At 35.7% G+C, this 23,511-nt stretch overlaps 1 protein-coding gene across 4 annotated transcripts in view; it reads right to left on the reverse strand.

Moving 5' to 3' along the window:
- The window catches only part of LOC113233322 (flocculation protein FLO11-like), a 130,523-nt gene that overhangs the window by 93,602 nt on the left and 13,410 nt on the right, over positions 1-23,511 (reverse strand). For all 4 annotated transcript variants that reach the window (XM_026468415.1, XM_026468414.1, XM_026468412.1 and 1 more), the window contains exon 2: positions 10,146-10,364. The gene's annotated coding sequence lies outside the window, so the exon portion shown is untranslated. The remainder of the gene's footprint in view (positions 1-10,145; positions 10,365-23,511) is intronic.

Below are 23,511 nucleotides of genomic sequence, written 5' to 3' on the forward strand. Positions count from 1 at the left end.
TCATCAAAATCGGTCTACAAATTATAAAGTTACCTCGTAACATACGTACAAAAAAAAACAACAACTAAAATATAGACGAACTGCGAACCTCTTTTTTTGAAGTCGATTAAAAATTTATTAATTCACTACCTGCAGTTGACAGATATCCATTTAGCAAGAAGAGAAGAAACTTCAAGGTTGTTTACGAAATCAAAGTCAGTTTGTGCACCGAATTAGACTCAGGCTTTAGTGTCTTTTAGTATGACATAAGTCTTTCATGATAATTTGTCATAAAAACTTTATATAAATGACATAACCAATTAAGAAACTCTTAAGATGCAAATTTATATCTAAAAACTACGACCTTTGCCATTTCAATTACATAATTATAGACATTAGTCACAAAGATAGTATCATATTTAATTAATTATTACACCATATGACTCTAAGAAGGCGGTGCCCTGGTATGCAAAAATTTCTCGGTTTGTTGTACGTATCGAACCCAAGGCCAACGTCTACGGACACAAACTTGTTCATGCAGTTGTTCTATGAGTAATACGAGACAATCATGGTGATTTGTACTTTTCCACTGTCTTTTTATAACTTTGTAACACTATGCGAATTGAAGTAAAGAAAATTGTTTTCAAGCTTGCACTATACAGTGTACTGTATTCATTTTTCTTTTTTAAACGTATTATATATCATTATGATGACAAAAGTCTTCCAGCAGTGCGTGTTGCCAATGATGACCTACGGCTATGAGACGTGGTCACTTACTATGGGCCTCATAAAAAGCTCTAAATCGCTCAACGAGCCATGGAGCGAGCAATGCTCGGTTTTTCTCTACGTGATCGAATCAGAAATGAGGAGATCCGTAGAAGAACGAAACTCACCGACATATCCCAAAGGATTAGCAAGTTGAAGTGGCAATGGGCAAGGCACATAGCTCGTAGAACTGACGGCCGTTGGAGCAGAAAGGTTCTTGAATGGAGACCACGAACCGGAAGGCGTTCAGTGGGACGGTCTCCTACTAGATGGACGGATGACCTGGTTAGGGCGGCGGGTAACCGATGGATGCACGTTGCGTCCGCCCGGCTAGTCTGGCAATCTTTGGGGGAGGCCTATGATCAGCTATGGACGTCTTCCAGCTGATATGATGATGATGAAGAATATTAGTGTGAAATAAAAACATTTTGTGATTTTTTCACGATACTTATTAATTTCTGACTTGGAAATGGCCGCATTAAAGCAAAAACTAAAACTTATTAATTAAATTTTTATTGAATTTATATTCATTTATATTTTGTGAAATTACTCCACTAGTTTGTTATAATTATTAATACAAAGATCGAACACTCAGAAAAAACACTCAGAAAAAATGCCTTCGATCCGGTCGGATTCGAACCGACGTCTTCTTGCATACCGTGCCAGACGCTATACCAACTAAGCCACGGAACGAACCAACGGACCTCACGAATTTTTCTATGTGTTGGCGTCGTGTCTTTGTACTTGGTCTTTCAACGACTTTTTAGTCGTAGCGCCATCTATCTAAAACTTATTTTGAAGATTTACGGAATCCACGTATTTATGATTTATATGAATATTAATTTTCTTTTAAATCATGATTATAAGCACTCCGTATTATTAAGTACACCTGTATAGTTTAAGTTTGTATTTTTTGTAATTTGTATTATTACCTACAGAGGTAAAGTGTTGTGTTGTATTGGTGAATAAACATTTCAATTTGAATTTGATTTTAACTTCCACTCAATATAATTCAAAAACCAATCAACTCTTCAAACTTACCAGAGGAACTGTATCTCTTGCTCCTATAAAAACCATGTTTCATATCAGAAAAGAACTATTTTAACCGACTTATATACATATATTTTTTGTATGTTTGTTACGCAATAACTCGGGTATTTGTAAATCGAATTTGATGATTCTTTTTTTGTTGGATAGAGGGTACCTCAGTATAGTGTGAAGAAAATATTCCACCTCTAAGGGTGACAAACTAAGGGATGAATTCGATTTCGCGCACTTTCCGGTAACTGATTTCAATAAAACTTGGCAAATAGGATGTAATTCCACGCACTTTTGAGATCGCTTTTTTAGTACGCTGTACTGTTATTATTCGAATCTAAATTACGTACTGTGTTTAACCAAAGCAACGTTTCAGGCTCTTTACACGAACCGTGGCCATCGCTGACTGTCAACGATGGCTTGTTTGAAAAAAAAAAAAACATTTAAACTTGGTTTATGTTAAAAAAATAGCTTTAGCATTCCAATTTGAAGCAGTCGCGTAACCCTAAGACCATATTTCAACTGGTGTTGGAGTTGCAAGAGTTAGAGTAATTAGCAATTCAAAACTGCAAGCAACAAAGGTAGGTTGTCACATCATGCACAGTACCTACACCTTGCGCCATTGGTAAACAGTATTAATTCTTGTAATCATAGCGCTCTATCAATACTAAAGCATAGTTTATGAGTGCAATTATATGTTAATAAAATGCATTTCGGCGGTACACAAGCCCCGGAATGGAGAGTAGGTTATGTAAAGGGACAGAACAGGTTGGTTAAGAAACTGGGCCGCAAGCTTTCGAAGTCGTCGCCACCCGGTGCACGCGCAGCCTTCTGAATGTTTCACGAAGCTGTTGCAAATATGAATTCATTTACTGGTTGCATTTTATATATCAATGAATGAGAGAATGTGTATAATAATAATAATAACGCACACATTCAACACAGCCCCGCACTACGGAAACCCTGTGTCGCGGGTGCCATGGACACACACATAGACAACCACAAATTACACCCAAACTCAGGAGAGAAATAAATATGTAGGCCATGCAAATATTTCTCCCGGCCCGGGAATCGAACCTGGGACTTCTGCGTGGTAGTCCGGCGTGGCACCCGTACGGTCACAGAGGCATTTTAGTACGTCTATGAGTTTTTGCTTATTTATTATGTATATGCAGTCGTATATAACATAGCCGTGGTAGGTTTGACACATCGCCTCGTCCGCAGAGGCCGTGGGTTCCAATTCGGGCTCGTAGTTCGGAGGTTTTCGGTATTTATGTGCGGTATTTAATTTAAAATTTACCATGAGTTTTCAAGTGAACAAAAACATTGTGCTGAAGTATACGTCGAAGAGGGTTCAAATCAATCAATAAAAAATCTTTCGAAAGAGCTAAAATGGTTACCGACTCGGCGCCCTATCTAGATCATTTCACACGCAGAGCAACAGAGACTGAGAAGCTGCAAAAGTTTTGTCAAATGTTTAGATCCTCTGAGCCTTGATCCAGCTCAGGCGAGCCATCTTTGTCCTGCCTATTGAGTCTTCCTTCTGGATACGAATTGCCAAGGCCGATCTGGAAGTATTTAAATAGGCTTCGGACACAGGTTGGTCAGAGTAAGGAAAACTTGTTCAGGTGGGGATTTTCGAATAATTCTAACCTGGATTGTTTGTCTGGTGTGATTCAAACGATGGTCCTTCTCGAATCGTAACCTATATAACACCTGTACTTTTGAGGATTTAATGGCAACTGACACGGACGGCGTAGCTACATTCTGATCCACAATAGTATTTAATCATTTATTGTACAGAAAAAACAAAAATACATTTAGTAACAAGGAAAACATAAACAAAAGGAACTGCTTATTTGTAACAGAAATTTCTTCCTGCAGACCCAAACACAGGAGACAATAATTACAATAACGGGTTTATTATAAAACAAAAATTACGTAATAATAAAAAAACCATATGAAAAACATTAAATTATTAAAACTATAATAAATAATTAGTAAAATACATATTTTGTACTGTAATAAAAAAGGATAGAACAGTCGATAAATAGAATTCCTTAACTCTCACTTTGCAAATAGCTTAGGATTTACTATCATGAACAGTGATGGGAAGTGCGTTCCAAAGTCTGACCGCATGAACACTGTACAGTGAAGGAGTGAGAATAAAAACCGGAAATAAAGGATAGAAAAGATAACTGGGACCTAATGAGAGAGCGACAGAGCTTATCCTGGGACCTGACAAAGCCTGAGTCGCTCTTTTAGAAACCAGGGAGACATAGGGTTGTGCAGAATGTTATAGAGAATGTAGACAGTATTCAAATTCCTGCGGAGACGTATGGTAAGGCACTTGAGTTGACTGTGATACTGTGAGATAGTACAGTGCATGCCATCCATTGATGCACTAAGAAGAAGATAAACAAAAGACTGCGGTAAATCGAACTCCTAATTGTAATAATGGGAGGACATTAAGTATGTTATTCCGTTGCATTTAACCGATTAATCACCCCGTTGTCTCGCATTTAAGAGACAATGTCACAATGTCAAGGTAACCACAAATGTATCTACGAATGTCTATAGGTACAATTGTCTACAAATGTATCGGTGTAATAAGTGTGATGTTGTTAACAGGCAAGAATTTAAGATGGCCCTGAAGCTGCACTTGGCATTATTTTTATGCACGACTTGTGTCTAATAGAGTGATCAATTTGGCAGTCAAGAGTATTGTGTTTGGGCATTCGTGTGTTTCGATTTCGAAACTAGTATACGCATTGAACCTTAAGTAGCTCCCGCGGAGGTACTTTATAGTCGTCACGCTTGGTTGATGTAAATTAAACGTAAAAAGAAAAAAGGCAGAAAGCAAGAAAGCCGTAATCTAATACACAGGGGGACGTCACTGCGTTCTTTTTGTATTTAGACATACAATTACTACCGTTCCAATGTAGTGAATACTTAATTGAATATCTGTAACTACTTAAGAGTCCATACTACCCCAGCTCGAATTAAATTTTTTCCCGTATTAATACGGTTCTTTTTGCTTAGGCCGAGCGGCAGGAACATCGGTTTTTATTTCAGAATTATTTTTTTACAAACGAAATTACAACCATTTGCAAAATGTATATCGTATACAATTTAGTTCAGTTAATATAAAACAAATCATTGGTATATGTAAAGTACCTCTGTTGAATACAGCGGTTTCTTGTAAAATTTTGAGTTGCTTACCTCTGTTACAATAGAAACAAGCATACCTACATTTCAATGCTCTGAAACGTAGAGAAAAATGCGCCACAATGCATCGAGGTCGGTCTCAGAGCATTGCAATTTACCTTATTCCAATCGAAATAGCATAAAATATGCATTAATAAAATTAATGTGCTTTGTTATCTGTCTGCCAGTTTGCGCTGGCCTTTCCTTTTACAAATTTAACTTATCAGGCATACGATTTGTTTGAATTTCAAAGTTAGAATTATAAAACTAAATGTAGTCATATTATACGCATAGGACATTGACTTACAAATAAATGGACGACGGGTCTAATACAAAAACCACGAAAAAAATGTCCCAAGTCAACCTATTTAAACGTAGTGACATGTCAAGGAATATGAAAAAGCTAAAACGTTGAATTTAAATTGTAATGTCATCACAATACTGTCTAATTTTGCTTGCTTCGCTGTCAGTCGAACAAACGAAGACTAGAGCGTGAATGACGCTCTGTATACGATTTTAACGCCCTATAAGTTCGGACACTTTTTAGCGCGGACCCGACGTCCATATAATTGTAAGTCAATGGCATAGGACGATGAAGTTTTCCTCCAGAGCAGACCAAAGTGATAATAAAGGCATAAAACAAAATTATTCCATTCAATCCATCACGAGCAGGCCGTGGTGTGTCCACATAAATCTAAAGGCACACCCTCACTTTCGCTCGCGCCTACGCGGGGAGTCGCGGGACTGTTCTCGGTACAATGCACTTGTGTCCTGACCACACACCGAGTGCGTGAGTGCTGTTATCGTTTGAGCTGTTGATCGTAAAATTTTTGAATTGCATTTGTGGAAGATGAAGTGCGTTCCAAGGAAAAGTACATGTTATTGGTTTTATTTGGTCTGTGGTGTTTACGAAAGGCTTAGAATCCATCTCTTTTTTATTCAGCATTTAAAGTTGTTATTAAACGTCTATATAGTTGATTGATGTATGAAATATTCTGTACAATTTTATACACTTTATACTCTGTGAATGAATTTATGGACTTAAAAAAGTAATGCTATTAAGTATTTTCTATTTTTTATCTAATTGACTTACTTTTGTACTATTTCTTTCTATTTCCTCGGGTTATGTATTTGTTATCAGGTTATGATGATTCTTGATGAAGAAATGATATTTGATATGTAATTTAATGACAACAGCATTATTACTAATCAATCGTTAATTTGATAATTATCGAGTATTTTTCATTTTATAATTTTTTTTTTAATGAATCAGAATCAAGATCCTAAAACACAATCATATCGCAAAATTTTAGTAGCAGTAGAGCTCCTTGTGGAAGAGTTCGTCCAGGGAAGTACTGCCACCTTACCTATTTCTGGAGCCAAGCAGTAATGTCAGCATTACTGTGTTCCCGTTTTGAAGCGTAAAGGTGCTGGTGAAATTATAGGCACATGGGACTTGTCAACTTATGTCTCAAGGGTGACGGCAACAGCGGCAGTGCCTCTCAGTTCTATGCGATTTAAAGCTCTGAGTGGCACTGCAATTATTACGGACAGGCGCGTACCTTACTATCAGGCGCACGACTTGTTCGTGGCACTTGATATTATAAGAAAAAAATACGGTGAAATATAGGATCTGCAAAAAATATGAAAATTACGTATCAATTAAAAACTCTTCATCGACCCATTTTTACGTCTCACTGCTGGATACGGATCTCCTCTCAGGCGAGGGTTTAATCCACCACTCTGGCCCAATGCGGGCTGGGGATTTCACGTCTTCCGAGGGTTGTAAACCTTCTTTAACGTACAGGTTTCATCACGATAATTACCTTCATAGATAAGTTTCAAATTAAACTTCGTACATTAAGTTTAATTTGAAAGTTTGAGCTCAAGTAGCTGGCATAGCAAACAAGTAATGTTATTTATTAAGTTTTTCTTTTACGGCATACCCGGTTCTTGCTAGGCCCAAGACCTTACAACAAGACATTACACGTGTCCGCTCATTTACTAGTATACTCGTATTTTTTCCGCCGACCTTGGCTATTAAATTGTGTGTGTCCAAGGGCACTGGTTCAATAACGGAAACCACGCCGGAACAGCCCCATCATCGTGACAGATGACATTTTCACGACGCGCAAATTTATATGTGCAGTCGAATGAGGCATTGAAGCACATTCTAATTCAAAATTCAAAATATACTATGCTATTACTTTTATTATTTTTACATTAGATAAAGATAAACTAATTCAATTATATCTAATTCTAAATACGAGTAAAGTGAATGTAAGGGAAGCTATGATGATATTAAAAACAAATAATAATAAAAAAAAACTTAATTATTGTGCTATAGTGTCTTGGCGATCTAAATATTTAGTTTCAGTGAGTACCTGTATTTCAGTAATTTCATTACATATTTCTTTACATTATATTGTATCTCTCTAACATTTCGACTGAAGGACACGAATCCAAGGTCATGAAATAAATTAAAAAATGATCATAGGTAAACAAATGACAGTTGAAATATTAGCAAGAAAAAATAAAATCTAAGATCTGGCAGTATGGCTTAGACGCCTTAACCGATCCTGAAGGACGAAAAATTTTGTTAATAATAAAAATAATAATAGTTTTGATCAAATATAGATACTATTCATTCGTAATGCAGATTACCGTGAGAAGGACAGTTCATTGTACACATACAAAAGTTTTTTTTTTAAGTTTGTTTTTTAGGTTATTTGCACATTAATACTTGATTTCTGCACATTAAATCATTCATTTAAAAGTATTTTATTAGAAATAACATACAAAAACCATACGGATCATTTCCATAGATTTTAATCATACAAGTAACAAGAACCTCTAACTTTGTATAAGAAAGTTTTTATTTCAAGATAGTTTTAATGGCAAATTTTGTAAGTTAACAGAAATCTTGTTATAGAAGAACAAATACATTGCCCCGTAAATGAATCCGTGAAGACTATTGTTAAGAACTACCAGTTTATTTTATCCTCGCGTCAAAATCATAATATCATGATTAGTACATTGTCGCGTCCAGCCACCCAGACGACTTCTCCTGACTGACTGACTGAATTGTACAGACAGACCGTACATACAACATCGAAGATCATCCAATAAAATTAGATCAAAAATCAAGATTACATAATTATTTATTCTACGAATTAAATGCTAAAATTCCTATGTATAGCAATAATAGAAAACTTCTTCGTAACAAGCTTATGGTTCTGTTTAATTTGTACTTAAAATTATTGCAGCATACATAAGTCAATGGCAGCATACTTTCTTCTCATTTACTCACAAATATTATTTAAATTTATGAAAAATTTCCCTCCCAAATGAACCGTTAAGTTGGCAGCACTGTCATTTTGCGCGGGAACTAGTGCAGGCTGCGTATAACATAATAAAATTCTCGATTGCACAATTTTAATTCGATAATTACTGTATTCATAACCAAGTTACATATTTTCGCAACAGAGCCTGACCGACTAGTTTGGTGACCAACTAAACAAGTTGACTGTGAGCACAAAAATTGCAATTTTAAACTTTAAATATTGAATTACTCCAGCATCTGGTACTGTTTTACTATCTAAAAAAAACATATATTTTTCACTTTTAGTGCTCATCAATGCTGAATCTGTATTATAGTCCCGTCTGGCCATCTTCACCAGATCGTCCGTCAATTTGGCAGGTTCATGGTTCATAACGAAGGTTAGATAAAACTAATTGATTTTAATCGCAGTATTATTATTTAACTCTGATGAGCATATAAGATTCTTCTTCCTGATGATGTTTTTGCTGTTATTAAAAAAGACCTTTATTTTAATTCGTGTACGATACGTGTATGTTAAAGTTTCATAGGTGAAAAAAACTTAAAGCTCAGTTTTTATGCTTTTGTGTATGTAAAAAAAAATATGTTCCGCATACTATTAGAGAAGAACGGATTTTATAATGAGTTTACAATTGACGCACGCTATTTAGTGAATGTAATTTTCATAAATATTGTGTGATTCATTGACATTGTGTAAATACACATAGACATGAATTAAAAAGACATTTGTATCATATTTTTGATATTTCAACATTTAGCATTTGTTGATTTTAATTAAATTTTACTATATCTTATTCTCTTCTAGATTATTTCCATTAGTCGCTAGGTCTACAGCATCGACATGAAATCGATCGACTATTTTTAAGTATAATTTCCACGGCGCAAGCTAGAAATAGAAAAGACAAGGTGTCATGTACGGTTATACCTCAAGAAGGAGAGAAGTGACCACTAAGGCTCAATTTAAATTGCAGCGGAACGGAATGGAAGAGAATTTTTGTAACGATATTGTATATAGAATAATGAACTTTATGGTCAATTGTGTAACGTAAAAACTAGATACGAGCTAAAGTCTTTCGCGGAACGCGCGAGCATTCTCGAGCATGAACAATATCATTACAAAAAATCGCTTTTTCCGTTTATATAAATTGAGCCTTAGTAACGGAGAGAAAATGCGTGCTAGAAGGAACTAAACACTATGCATGTCTCAAGATTTAGCCCGAATGGGGTGCACGAAAAAAAGAGGCCTCCTCGCAGTGGCGTACTATTCATATCCCCTGTATATCTGGCGCAACCTGGCCAACAATCGGCTAGTAAGTTACGCCTATTGGCAAATCCTTTCATCACGATGGCAAACATGTCCTATACTTTAGTATGGCCGCTGCAACTAGTGACGCGGGCAGCGGCAGTAACTTTTGGACCACAGTAACTTTTGGATTAGCACAGTGTATGCCATCGACACGATGAGAAGAAGATAGTGGAGGGTTTGTCCGAGCTCCCGTACGGATTGTACATAACAAACAGTTCAAATTGCTAGAGACTACGTAATAAAATGATCATGTAACTACTACTGAAAATGTAGGCATCGCATGGTTAGTGTATGTAGGCATGGCATCATTTGGGTAAGTGTCAAGTTTAAAAAAAATCAACTAAATAGATTGTTATTGAAAAGAGCTAATTTTATGCGCCTCGAGTTTCTAAATACTTTAACGCGCAAAATCACGGGAGAGACTTTTTGTTTAATTGTTTTTCTTGGATTATTTCTTCACGTTTCGGTAAATTAAGCTAAGAATGTTTATTACAAAGGAAAGGAACTTACCAAGGTTAAAAAAGCCGATATGACGAGCGTGGCTCGATACGAAAATCCGGTAGTTTTCACTTCACTGTAAGTCAACGTTGTTAAGCAGTTTCAGTAACAGGATGAAAGCACTTAACATCGATTAATCGATTGCACTGATAAGTTCATCCACATGACGAATAAGTCGATCGATTTTCTTACATCCTTTGCTTTAATTGTCTTTATTGGCGCCTGTGCGATCTGAAATAAAAGAGGATTAATTTTTAATTTCGTGTGGTCTGTCAGATTAATATTTGCAAACTGTTTTTTTACGTTTCATTTTGATGTTCAGTTGTTATTCCCTGAAAAATCAATAAATGTTGGTATAGCTACGGGTTGGTAGAAGTAGTTTCTATAGCGTATCTTAGATCTTCTGAGAGCTTCTGAGAGATAGAGTGAATTAGGTCACTGATGGGGTCTTACGCTACTATCAGCTTCTTAGGTACCTACTTTGGTTTTGCCGTGAATGTTTTTAAAAATCTTTATACAAACATTTTAATAAAAAAAACTTAGTTTACCATTCGCAATAAATGGTTCAAGAATTCACCAAAAAGCATTATAACTATTCATTCTGACATAACAATCGTATAAAGATAATGAATTAATAATTGTACTTGTTATTTTTCCCGTAATTGTGTTATCGCTTTGCGTTCTCATAGAACAGTAGATAAATTAAGTTTGTACTTAGATTTTGCTTTACGTATTATAAGCCTTGAGATTAACGTGTTCCAGATTGTATTTTCTGGTGGTCGTTTGCGGTAATAATGACGAGAAATAAAAATTACATAACAAGTTGTTTTTTATTGAAGTTTATGAGTTTTTTTTTATAGCTCCCCACTAGGGAATCCCTTTTTCACCCCGTATCTCGGGTGCCATGGACACACACATAGACAACCACATATTACAATCAAACTCACGAAAGAAATAAAAGTAGCCCTTACAAATATTTCTCCCGGCCAAGGAATCGAACCCGGGATCTCTGCGTGGCAGTCCAGCTTGGGAACCGTTCGGCCACAGAGGCAGTTAAAATATTGATTAGATTTGTTAAACACGGATGATGTTTTTGTATTAATAAATAACTGGAAGTTTATTCCATTAATATTATAAAAAAAATTGTATTAGAACACAAAAACATAATTGGTCGTTAAATTGTACAAAATGCATTAGCGTATTACACAATAAACTGGATTCAAAATAATTGACTGTATTTTTCCGGTATAATCGTTAAAGCATACTGATCCCTACTCCGATACAAAGACAAGCCATAGAATCATCGATTTCAATAATGAAATGTTATTTATATCAGTTTCGCGTTTGCATACAGTGGGTTTGTTGGAAAAAAGTGAGTGACAATGGTAACGCCACAAATAATCGTGCTGGAGATAGTTGTAGATAGCGAAAGAGTGTAAATAAATAATAAAATAAATTTATTTCAATATAACTTAATGTAATACAATACAAGTAAAACAAATGTAAATAAAGCTATTATAGTATTTAAATAAACATTAAAAAGGGAATCTAAATTATACATTCTTCATAGGAAAGCTATACATATACATACACATACTAGAACCTAATGTGTAATTGCGATGCCTAAACTAAGTAAATGTGCACCTGTATTTTAGGCATCTTTTTGGGCAAATTTCTTTAAAAGGAGATATATTTAACAATAAAATATTTAGTAGTTATAAATTAATGGTTATCTATATAAAAATAATTATGAAACAACTTCCAGCAACTTCTCTGTTTCATTGTAATTTCAGGGTATACAGATCTGTCTTTTCTTAAAACTGTCATCTGCCGCTGATCTGTCAACCCGTGACCATGGAGCGTGTAATCGTTCCGAAATATAGGGAAAATAAAAAGAAACCTCATAGTGATAATAATTTACTGAAAAATCACGAAAGCCTAAACATCTAAACGAAAAGTTATGATGTATTAATTAATAAACGTTAATTAATAATGCAAGTATTTTTGAGAAGCCTATATCATCTATAGGCTCAGTTTTAACCACCATAGTTCTGATTGAAAAATTTTACACTGTGATAAAGTAGAGCTGTAGAGCTCCTTGTGAAAGAGTTCGTCCAGGGAAGTCCTGTCACCTTATCCCCGTCCTGTCACCCGTTCCGGTTGTAAAGGATAAGGGTACTGGTGAAATTAAATAAATGTTAAATTTTAAATAACATCGCATTCGTTGCTCTGATCTCAAAGTAAGTAGCTAAAGCACTTGTGTTATGGAAATCGGAAACAACGACGTTACCACAAACACCCAGACCCGAGACAATATAGAAAAGTTAGTTTCTACATTGACCTGGCCTGGGATCGAACCCGGGACCTTAGAGATGGCGACTCCATGAAAACCGGTCTGCAAGCCACTCGACCACGGAGGTCGTCAAAATTACAAGCACATAGGACTTTTTAACTTATGTCTCAGGGTGATTTATGCAGCGGCAGTGCCCCTCAGATCTTTACGATTTAAAGCTCCGGCACTGCAACTGTTGTGGACAGGGTCGCTTACCATCAGGTGCATGACTTATTCGTCCCATTTATTTATTAGTATCACAAAAAAATGTTGGAGGGTTATTTAAGTCATAGCTGATCTTTCTTGGACAAACGGTGCTTTTGTCTATTATTGGTTCCTATGAATGGGAGATGAATATTACTTGTTTATTCTATTGTTTTATGTGTTAGACTATTTAGTGACACTACTTATACTACTGACAACTAAGTTAGAAACAGACGGAAGTTATTTTAAAAACCACAGGTGCTGTTGTTAAAGCACGTATTATTGTATACCATGCGTTTATTGGTGGCTTTGCTAATAATACGTGCAAAATGAACTGAAATAAATGTATTGTTTTGTTACAATAATAGAACAATAATGAACTATAGATCTCATTTGGAAAAATTTAAAGATCGAGGGCATTCTTCGCTAAAGAGAATTCAAGAGAATCTCACAAGCACGTCAAACGAGACACTTCAATTTAAATTCAACGTTATGTCGTTTATGATAAAAACGGTTCAAAGTCCTTAGTTGCTTAAAGATCATTAAGTATGTATATACTTTTCTTAGTGTAGGGAGAGAGAGGTGAATCTCAGCCTTAAAATAATTGTTTATTTTACTTCCACTTGTCCGATCGTCTAGAAATTTCGTATAATATACAAGTAATCGGATACTGCAATCAGGAACTGTCCTGATTCACAATGTCCTGATTCCTGTCATGATTGTCGTATTTGGGCTCTTTGAATTGATTTCGACTTGATTTTCAAGAGTTTGCTGTTTTGTATCGTTTTTTTAATTTTTAATTTAAATTTAATGTCATTACGATACCTTACTTTCTTAAACCCGTTTCTTACAAAGAGTGATTAATCTGGAGACGGCAAAAATTTATATTTATTTTAAATTTCTTATCAAGGGTGTTAATTGGATGCATTACGTTAAGAATATGTAAAAGCCTGTGTGTGAATATGAAGGAATTGTGATGAGAAATCAGCCTGCAAAATTTGTATGAAGCTGGATTTGTTGACGTAGCGCTTAATGAAACAGTACGCCTGCTCACCGGCTGTCTCAAGCCAACTCTCCTCAATATGGTATATCCTCTAGCAGGTATTGCACCACCATACGTGCGTCGGGATGTAGTATGCTCCGCGGAGAAGTACAAACAAGAGAGTAACAGTCTACACCCTTTATATGGCCACTAATTTCCCCGAGCTTGCCTCAAAAGCCGTAAAAGTTTCTTGAGCACCACAAAGGCTACTACGAGTGGAGTGACCATCCAACTGTTACTAGGTGTGCATTGTGGAAACGGAAAAATCCCCCACCACCTGGTTTCATCGTACCTCAAGAGCAAATAATGTTTCAAGGATACTAGTCAAATCCAATGTGACTGCGGTGCCCCAACGCAGTCCATGCAGCACTTGTTGTTGTGCCCCTTGTGTCCTAACACCTGTACGAGCGAAGATTTCACGCGGCCACGGACAGCGTAGTCAAAGTAGCAACGTACTATTCAGGTACAATATAGTCGTAAAGTAAAAGAAGTATCGAGAGGATAAGACGAAGTTACTTTGTGATTTAACATACGAGTTTGAGAAAGTAAGGCGACAATTAGTTATATGATTCTTTTGAACGCTCATCTGCCCGTTAAAATACTTGTGTGGAATCATTAAAATAAAATATAACGCGGACTATATAGATAATAGTACACCTCACTGACGCAATGCGGATTTAGGTCTTCTTACGTTTTCAAAACGGATATATTTTCTATGACGTGCAGATTTTACCACGATTGGTGAAGAGTAATGCTACTAAATAAAAACACACACACAAATATACATTACCTAACTCCGGACGCACTTCGAAACATCGACTGTTCACAATTGAAAAGAAACCGTTCTCCCACTACGTTACGACAGCTCTTCTTTTACAAGTTTAAAGTCCCTGCCTGTCGTGGTAGGATACTTGCGTGGTGGTATTTGTGAAGCTCATGTAACTAATCCGAGAAGTATTATAGAGCAGGGATTTATTGTGATGAATAGACAAAACGTGCAAAAAAAGACAACACTAACCATATATTAAATGAATACTTATACACACAAAAAAAAAACACGTACTGAACGTAACAATTTGAAAGTTGAAACAACTAAAGCGCGTGTTTAACAAACTATCAACTTGTAAACAGGGAAATGTACTGAAGTAATAGGGTTGTCGTAAAAAGTTGTAGTACGTGAAGTATTTAATAATATGTGGACTGTTACAATGTTACCAAAGCACTTAGTATTCCTAAAGTATACTAAATCACATATCTACTCATATACATTTTGCCGTCCACGATAGCCCATCGGTTAGTAATGCAGACGTGAGATGTCCCGGTTTCTAGCCTGTCTGTCTGTCTAGTCTGAGTCCAGGTAATTGCTGTGTTGGCGACCATTCCATCACTTGACATCATAAAATAAATAGAATTCTCCACGTGTATCGATCCTGATATGCTTCTTCCTTCTTGTCATTCCATTCACATATGGCAGGGAACATTTAAATGGTTAACAACACTAATGTTCCGGACTCAAAGTTAAGGTCTCATGCGAGAAAAAAATGGCGGATTTTTAAATTTCCAGTTTTTACACGAATTCATGTTTAGTTTAATTATCAAATTAGGGATCAAAGATTTTTTTAAACATTTAATTACCGTTTTTGATTACCGTTAAATTAAAATATCTGTACAAGTTTATTAAATTATTTATTTGGTTACTTATTTTTAAATTATGAAATTAACCAAAAAAGCCGTTGGTGTTAAAAACAAGAATAACAAAACCTGATTTCCAGTCATTAGCAAAAAACGTACTTGATCTGTACCTAGATACTTTTGATGTGTAACATTACGTTTTGAGTTTCTTAATATTTTTTTATGATACCAAGTGATTGGACGAACGAGTCGTGCACCTGTTGGTGAGCGACTAATTAAATTATTTATTATCTTAAGATTGCTCTATAACCAATGTCCAATAAATAAATAATAAAAACCTAGGGATCGGGAGTACCGGCGCTGTCACAGAAACACGGAAACCTGAGAACTTATCTCTGTTCTACTCTATATTATCCCTTGGTATTAAGTTAATAACAATTAAAGTAACGATTTTTCGGAAAAAGACAATTAATAAAATGTAACAATGCAAATATGTTTAAATTGTATTTGACTGTGGACCATCTGACAGTCCGCAATTTCAATAACATAAAAAACAACACTTAAATACTCTTTTCTAAGTTGCAAAGTGCTTGTTATCTGTAATAAAGCACTGTGAAACATTGTTATTGACAGAACTAATCCGAACTACATAACATGCCTCTCACGATCGCTACAAGGTGAAATCGATTACCAAATCGCTCACATTGTCCAGATGTGCTCACTTCTAGAGCCGGTAAATACTTTTTAAATCGATTGCTGGCTAGCTATAGCATGAACGCTGCAGTTTGATTTTCAAATTGCTGATATTGTTCATAATTGAATAGAATTTACTCCACGCTTGGAGAACTCTGACTTGAGGTAAATACTTACAACTTAAAAATGACATTATCATTATTACAAACACAAGTTAATATCTGGCAGTTTGCCCTATAATATATTTCATACTGAAGTTTTGGCTTTGCCTTTCAATTAAATCATTACAGACGCCTTAGCCTATCCCAAGGACTAAAATTTTTACAACTGCTACTACTGTTTATAATGGCCTGCAAAAGATTGTCTATAATGAACATTCCACATGCGAACAGCATTTAAACGTGCCATGTTTATTTATTCAGAACATTATTTCGAGTATTTAGCAGAAGGTTGTAACTGCCAGAGCGTTCAACAGGATCATACGACTAATGTCACAAAACTTAAATTTAAATGTAACCTTTATGTAACCACGCATCTCTAGCCACGTTCAGACGACAGATACTGGTGCGAGTGCAGTCGCAGTGAAGACAAACTAGTGGAGTATTTTCAATAGAGAATTAGAGTAGGCCGGTGCCTTACTGGACAATGTTTATAATAAATCACCATCCACTACCCTATGGAGATACTTTTTTCTTCTTAACTTTTTCAAGATCTGCAAGATATTTCTTAACCATTTGCCTCCTTTGGACCTTACTTCCTTGTCTTATATTAACTGTCTTTGTACTCTATCATATACATGAGCGTACGATTGTCCTTTTAATTACATGCCATCATAATCCAGAAGATAACATGAGGGGTTTAAACGCATCTTCTAAAAAAATGTATTAAAAGTAAGTATATTTTTTACTAGCACAAATTACGTCCTGTGCAATTTATTTGCAAAGTCATAAATATTTAGATTGAAAACATGATTACATCATCACGCATGCAATGGTGTTGCAATCTTGTGATGTGTCTTGTGTTTGCCAAATAAAAATGTGAAAGAAAAAACTACAAAATTAATAAAAGAACGGAATAGTGTTGTGTATCCTGTAAATAGATCGTCGCTAGATACCGCGTGAAATGGAATATAAAATTTAAGTTCACCTCGTGACTGCTAGGGAGCGCTGAATAGTGGGCCTTAAAAACATTTTACATTGTCGCTAGCGGTCATCAACACTATAAACTCATGATAAGTGCTGTTGTTTATAGTTACGACTGTTTTCAGAATCCTTTGACAGGCGGAACGGCGATCGTTTCACCATAAAACCCTGGATTTATTTTATTCGTTTTCCGCGAATTATGAAAAAGAAAAGGAAGCGAATATTTGTAACGAAATTGTACATAACATTATGAACTTTCCATCAATTGTGTATCGTACATAACTATAGTACCGGCACGCTATGATGGCTGTTTTGACGTTTGTCCGCTCATCAAGTTTCGTCTAAATTATAGGTATATCGAAGCAGCTAATTGCTGTACATTGTTGTCAATAGTGCTGTAAAATTTACGGAATGTATAATTTTACGATACAATTCGGCAAAACGAAATTTAAAAAATGAAATCTAATACGATTGTCACTTATGGGATCGCTGGCCTGCACAACTTCTACCTCCGGCAAACTCGCGTCGAAGCTCAAACAAAACAATTTCGAATTGACGATATTTTGACCTCACTATTGTAATCTGTCAAAACGGCCATCATAGCGTGCCGGTACTGTGGATTAGATTATCATCATCAGCCTATCGCAGTCCATTGCTGGACTTAGGCCTCTCTCGATGTGCGCCATTTTTGTTGTGTCCACTGAGGGATGATGCCCGTAATCTCAACGCTGAGTTTGCAGTTTGGAGATTGTAGGACACAGGATTTTATTTATACCGTATGGGAAGGGTTGTACCGCCATTGACCGGTCCCCAGAGCCTCGTTAGTTGCTGCTGAATGTAGCGCGTGCGGTGAGTTTGACAGTAGAAACTAAAGCGCCGTGTAAACGATCGAATACACAATCAAATAAGTTTGAGTTATTGACTATAATTCACACTTGGTCATCTCTTTCTACAATCTTAAGTACCGTACTATAGTTAATACAATGAGTAATATCTTTTTGTAATTTGTGCAATGAGGAAGAATACTAAATAAAGCGTTTCTGTCATTAACTCTAGCTCTATGTATTAAGAAAAAAGAAATGTGCATTGGTTATAGAAAATGGTTAAAATTAATTGAAAAACAAAACCACGAAACTTTGTTAAAAACAAAAATATTGCTCACAAAACCAGACGACTTTATGGAATCTAGCAAGGTGAGCATACAACTGAAGTTTGGTTTGCCAAACATACCCGCATACCTTCAAACATATTTGCCAAACAAGCTGTCAGTCTAGATTTCCATCAAACACGTACCTACATTATTTGACAAACGTATTAAATACGACGTTTTAACAGGCAATCCGGCAATGCAACGAAAGTGATTGTACGGGTTATTGGCAACACAACGATGCGAACGTTTGAAGGCAAGCGATGAAGACGTTCTCCTACGCAAACCTGATGGTTACATATATTATAATTTGATGCATTTAGGGTATTTTTATAACGCAGGTAAAAGGTCAATTGGAACGTTATTCGGTTCAATATTGGCTATGAAATAAAAAATTATATTTAAAAGTTATGGATTGTATAAACTCGTCTATGAAAGTTTTAGCATATTAACTTTCGGAATGAAAGTTATTTTTATAATGATACCAAGTGACGGGACGAACAAGTCGAGCGCCTGTTGGTGAGAGACACGCCTGCACGCAGTGCCACTCAGAGCTTTATCCTGCAAAATTCTGAGGGGGCAATCCCACAGCGCTCGTCACCCTGAAACATAAGGTGACAAGTCCCATGTGCCTGTAATTTCACCAGCACCCTTCTCACCCTTCAAAATCGAAACGTAATAATGCTTCCATTACTGCTTGGCGGCAGAAATAAGTAAGGTGACAGTACTTCCCGGGACAAACTCTTTCACAAGGAGCTCTACTATAATTTTACTTTTACGCAAAAACATTAAAACAGTATAGTAAAAAGAAATTTTATTAACCTCTGTTCAAAAAAGGCAAGTCGTCAGCTAAATTCGTAAACCTCGTAACCGTCATTATTATTATTTTTTTTAATATTAATATTAGACAACAACACATACGTTGCTCTGACCCCAAAGTAAGTAGCCAAGCACTTGTGTTACGGAAATCAGAAACAACGACGGTACCACAAACACCCAGACCCGAACCAATACAGACAAATTAGTTTTTCTACACTGCCCCGGCCGGGGATCGAACCCGAGACCTCGGAGATGGCGACACCATAAAAACCGGTGTGCAAGCCACTCGACACGGAGGTCGTCAAATTATCATTTAATTTTCAAAAAATAATCGTTATTAATCCGAAAGTTTGAGTAGGCACAAAAAACAGAATTACTAGAAATAATTGTATGACATATCTACGATTAATACGTTTATTTTATAACTAAAAAGGGCCTACAAAATTTAATCCGAAATTCCCTGGCCTTAAGTCAATAGCTATAGATAAGACGTTGAAATGTTTCAAGTTCCAGAAATATCTTAACTAATCAATAAATATTAATTGGAATCGTCAACAAACAGAGCAAGGTCATTCGCCATCGAGTTTTACCTGTTGTAAACTAATTACAAATTCACAAATGCCTAAAAACCCGCATGGCCCACGGTGTACATAAATGTCACGTCTCACTAGCGGCGAGCGGGCGTCCTCGTTACCCAAGCTTGACCCTCCACCTGTATTTAACTAAAAACACAATTTACGTAATCGAGAACACGTAAGTCGAGAACTTAGTCTAGTGTTTGTGGACACGGCTTAGCGTGTGCTTGCTAAAATAATTTGCCAATGACGTTGTAATAGACGTTAGCGCTTTCGGATTGCTAGAATATGTGACATATGTATAGTAATTATGTGCTTGTTATTTAGATGCTAATAGGAGTTATATTCGCAAAAATAAATAGGTATTACGACGTTGAGAGTAGCGGAAATCAACCCGTTACACCCTTCCCACATTCAAAATAATATTTCAAGTTCTGTGGTGAGTTACTTCCAGCACAAATGCAGAAAATGGTGTAGCTCGATACGATATGCATCGCATCGGTCGACTGTGCCTTTGCCGGGGAATGCCGTCTTTCGCATTTAAAAATTCAGAATTCATCTTTTGAGGCATGGGGAAGGCGAGAATCTAAAAAAGATAATAATATTGTTCCCGATAACCACATCAATTACCTTGTGCAAAGAAATTTGCTTCGCGCCACTAGCCAGAGTACCCAGATTAAGACCAATTTAGGATCGTTTACCACATTGGTTCTGCGCGAAATTGAACTTTAGACTTTCACATCTAGCCCCGACAGGCTGGGGTCGTCATGGTCTGATAATAATACAAATATAGATGGCAAGAATCAATATTTCTATGATGGTGTCCTGAGTCGGTAAGCGAGTGTCGTTTGGGCAGTGTCTTAGGTGCTACAAGCTACAAAGTTGTATCCCCACACTGTCAAAGAATTAAGTTTACCCAAAATGTGGGTGTCGATCATAGGAACGGATTTCATAATTGTCCGTCGTAACCAGCTTACAATAATTATGCCAAAATATTATTAACGCCAAAATCGCAAACGAATTCCTTGAACTGTTTGGATTAATGTTTCTTTCTCATAGTGTTTTTCTTTATTGTTATTTTTTGTCATAACGTTCATCAATATTTTTTTTCATAAGTGTACATACGTCGATAATTATATTCTTCACCAGCCCTCGTTGACATGTTTCCCACTCAAGACCATAGGGATTTGGGAGAGGCTGAAAAACAGCCATGCATAAGCTGAGCCTCTGCCTTTTGCCTCAAATTTCTTTTTTGTGTTTCTTTAAATTGGATTTTAAGAAAATACTGTACGAGACAAAAAATTATATTATTATTATTAAATGTTTAAATTTACCAAATAGCTTACATCAGCAAAAGCTAAAACGTAATATCCGAATTGAGAAACTAAAAGCTAATAATCCTAGATATTCAAATTGCTACGGAAATTAGGTAGTGAACACTAATCCGAGAATGGCCGTTATTATAAGCCACAATTGTGATCACAAGTCAAAAGTGCTTCCATAACGTGAAAAAAAAAATAAAAAAAATACTAACCACAAGAAAAAAAAAGTACCTATATGATGCCTATATCGCACTACTATTATAATAATGTTGTAGCTCAAAACATGTGAAATTCAAGATTACACTATTTCTGAACGTCAAATTTGATTCTGTATTTGTCAATAAAACCAGCGTTAGAATATTGTAAGAAACGATTAAGAGATGGCGCCATGGGTCACTGTTGATGTCATAGTTTTAATTATGATCGGAATTCGACAAGTGAGGACGTGTGTATCGTGTTTATCAAATTTCGACCTATGCATCAATTTTAATACATTTTTTCACGGGAAGTGAGTTCTGTTTTTCATCGATTCTTAAAAAATACCATTTTGAGTTAATACACTAATGTCTCCTATGTAAGCTTAAACAGTTGTCAACTTATCGCACACAAAATCAAATACTATCGTAACTCAAAATTGTGGAATTGAGAAAACAATTTGAAAATGAAAAAAAAAAAATTGTAGCCGCCAGACCCTAATAGGAGATGTAAAGAATTAAAGAAAATTTATAGTTGACTGTAATAATATTGGCAATAGGTAACATTCACAGAATTCTCATAGATGGCGCTACGGTAAAAAATCGTTAAAAACAAAAAATATTTGCAACAAGCACTTGAAAAAATTCGTGAGGTCCGTTGGTTTCTTCGGTGGCTTAGTTAGCATAGCGTCTGTCACAGTTTGCTAGTAGACATTTTGGTTCGAATCCAGTCGGATCGAATACCATGGTGGTGAAACATTCCGACATTCAATAAAACTTAATTACAATAGGTAACTAGTTTACAGGAGTAGTGTCATTGATTGTTAAACAGTGGTGGTTTCTTATGCAAGAACAAATCAAAAAGTGAACGGTCTTTTTGACCTTTGTAAGTTTGTACAGAAAATTCGTTAAATATGTAGTATGGATAAAATAACATATACGTGGTATTTTTGTGCTAGTTGATTGCGTTTTGTTACTGCTTCGAAAATGACATTAAGTTAAATTACAAAAATTCTGTTCCGTTCGCTACATAATGAATGGATCTTATTGCGAATAATGTTATTTTTATTTATACATAATATTTAGTTACCCATTTATAAACTAGAACACATTTAATAAATTTTATTGGTTTCATTCGTAGAATTTTTAAGTATCTATCAATTTGCAGCTACCTTATTTCACCAAGGGTATGAAGTTTGGATTTTTAAATGGGGGAGGCGGTATTCCGCAGCAATGGCACAGTCGGCCGGGGTCAGGGAACCATGTTCAAAAACCGGCACATGGCATCGACCACACTTGCAGCACTTGCTCGTGCGCCCCTTGTGCCTATACCTACTCATAGCTTGGTGAAATTACTGGTACATGGGACTTGCCAACTTATGTCTCAGGGTGATTCAAGTGCCCCTCCGATCCGTCACTTAGTATTGTACAAAAATTTGAATAACTCGTTATTTTTCTAATATCACGTTTAAATTGAAATGTGCGCATGTGCAGTAATTCGACCTACTCTGCTCAGCAGTGCTCAGCTAAGTGCGGAAGTGGTAATACACACTTTACGAAGGTGTCAAATGTGAAAGGCTACATTCTACGAGTAATTGAGTCATGCTTCCTTAAATGTCAACTGCTTTATTTTTGTACAAAGCAGTACCAGTTAACAATAAAAAACAAAAGAAAAACGGGAAAAGAACACCAAGTTGGATGCTGATAAGCAATAACGTGTCGATCAATAATACCATAGTTTAGCAAAAATTGCACATAAAGATTTTTTAGTTGTTTTTTGTTGTTCTAAAATTTACTTGTAAAATGAAAACTTTTGCTGTTGTCATCACAGAAATGACGAATTGTTGTGATTTATGACTATAATTCTCCAACAAGAACAAGCAAAACATCAAAAGTTTTCATTCTACAAGTATAATTTAGAACAACGACAAAATTTCTAGGTATTATTTTCGCAATATTATGAATGTTGGTTGACAAGTTATTGCTTGCCAGCATCCAGTTAATACTGAAGCTGGTCTAAACTTGAACTAATTTTCTTTTTATTTGTCCACAAGAAATAATTGTCGCAAATCTATTGCAGCACACTAATGTTCTAGTTTCTTAGGAAATGAAACTATTTTTCCGGATTTAAATCGCGTATATTTGTTTTTTCAAACAAACCGACGTTTATAGTTTCTTATTTATAGAAATCTAGTAAACTTTTTAATGGTACATACTTTCATAAATCCAATCACACATAGATTTTAATGACTGTTTCTAATTAATTCAATTCAACT

Source organism: Hyposmocoma kahamanoa, unplaced genomic scaffold, assembly GCF_003589595.1.
Source record: "Hyposmocoma kahamanoa isolate Upper Pololo Valley unplaced genomic scaffold, ASM358959v1 78, whole genome shotgun sequence".
Taxonomy (NCBI): domain Eukaryota; kingdom Metazoa; phylum Arthropoda; class Insecta; order Lepidoptera; family Cosmopterigidae; genus Hyposmocoma; species Hyposmocoma kahamanoa.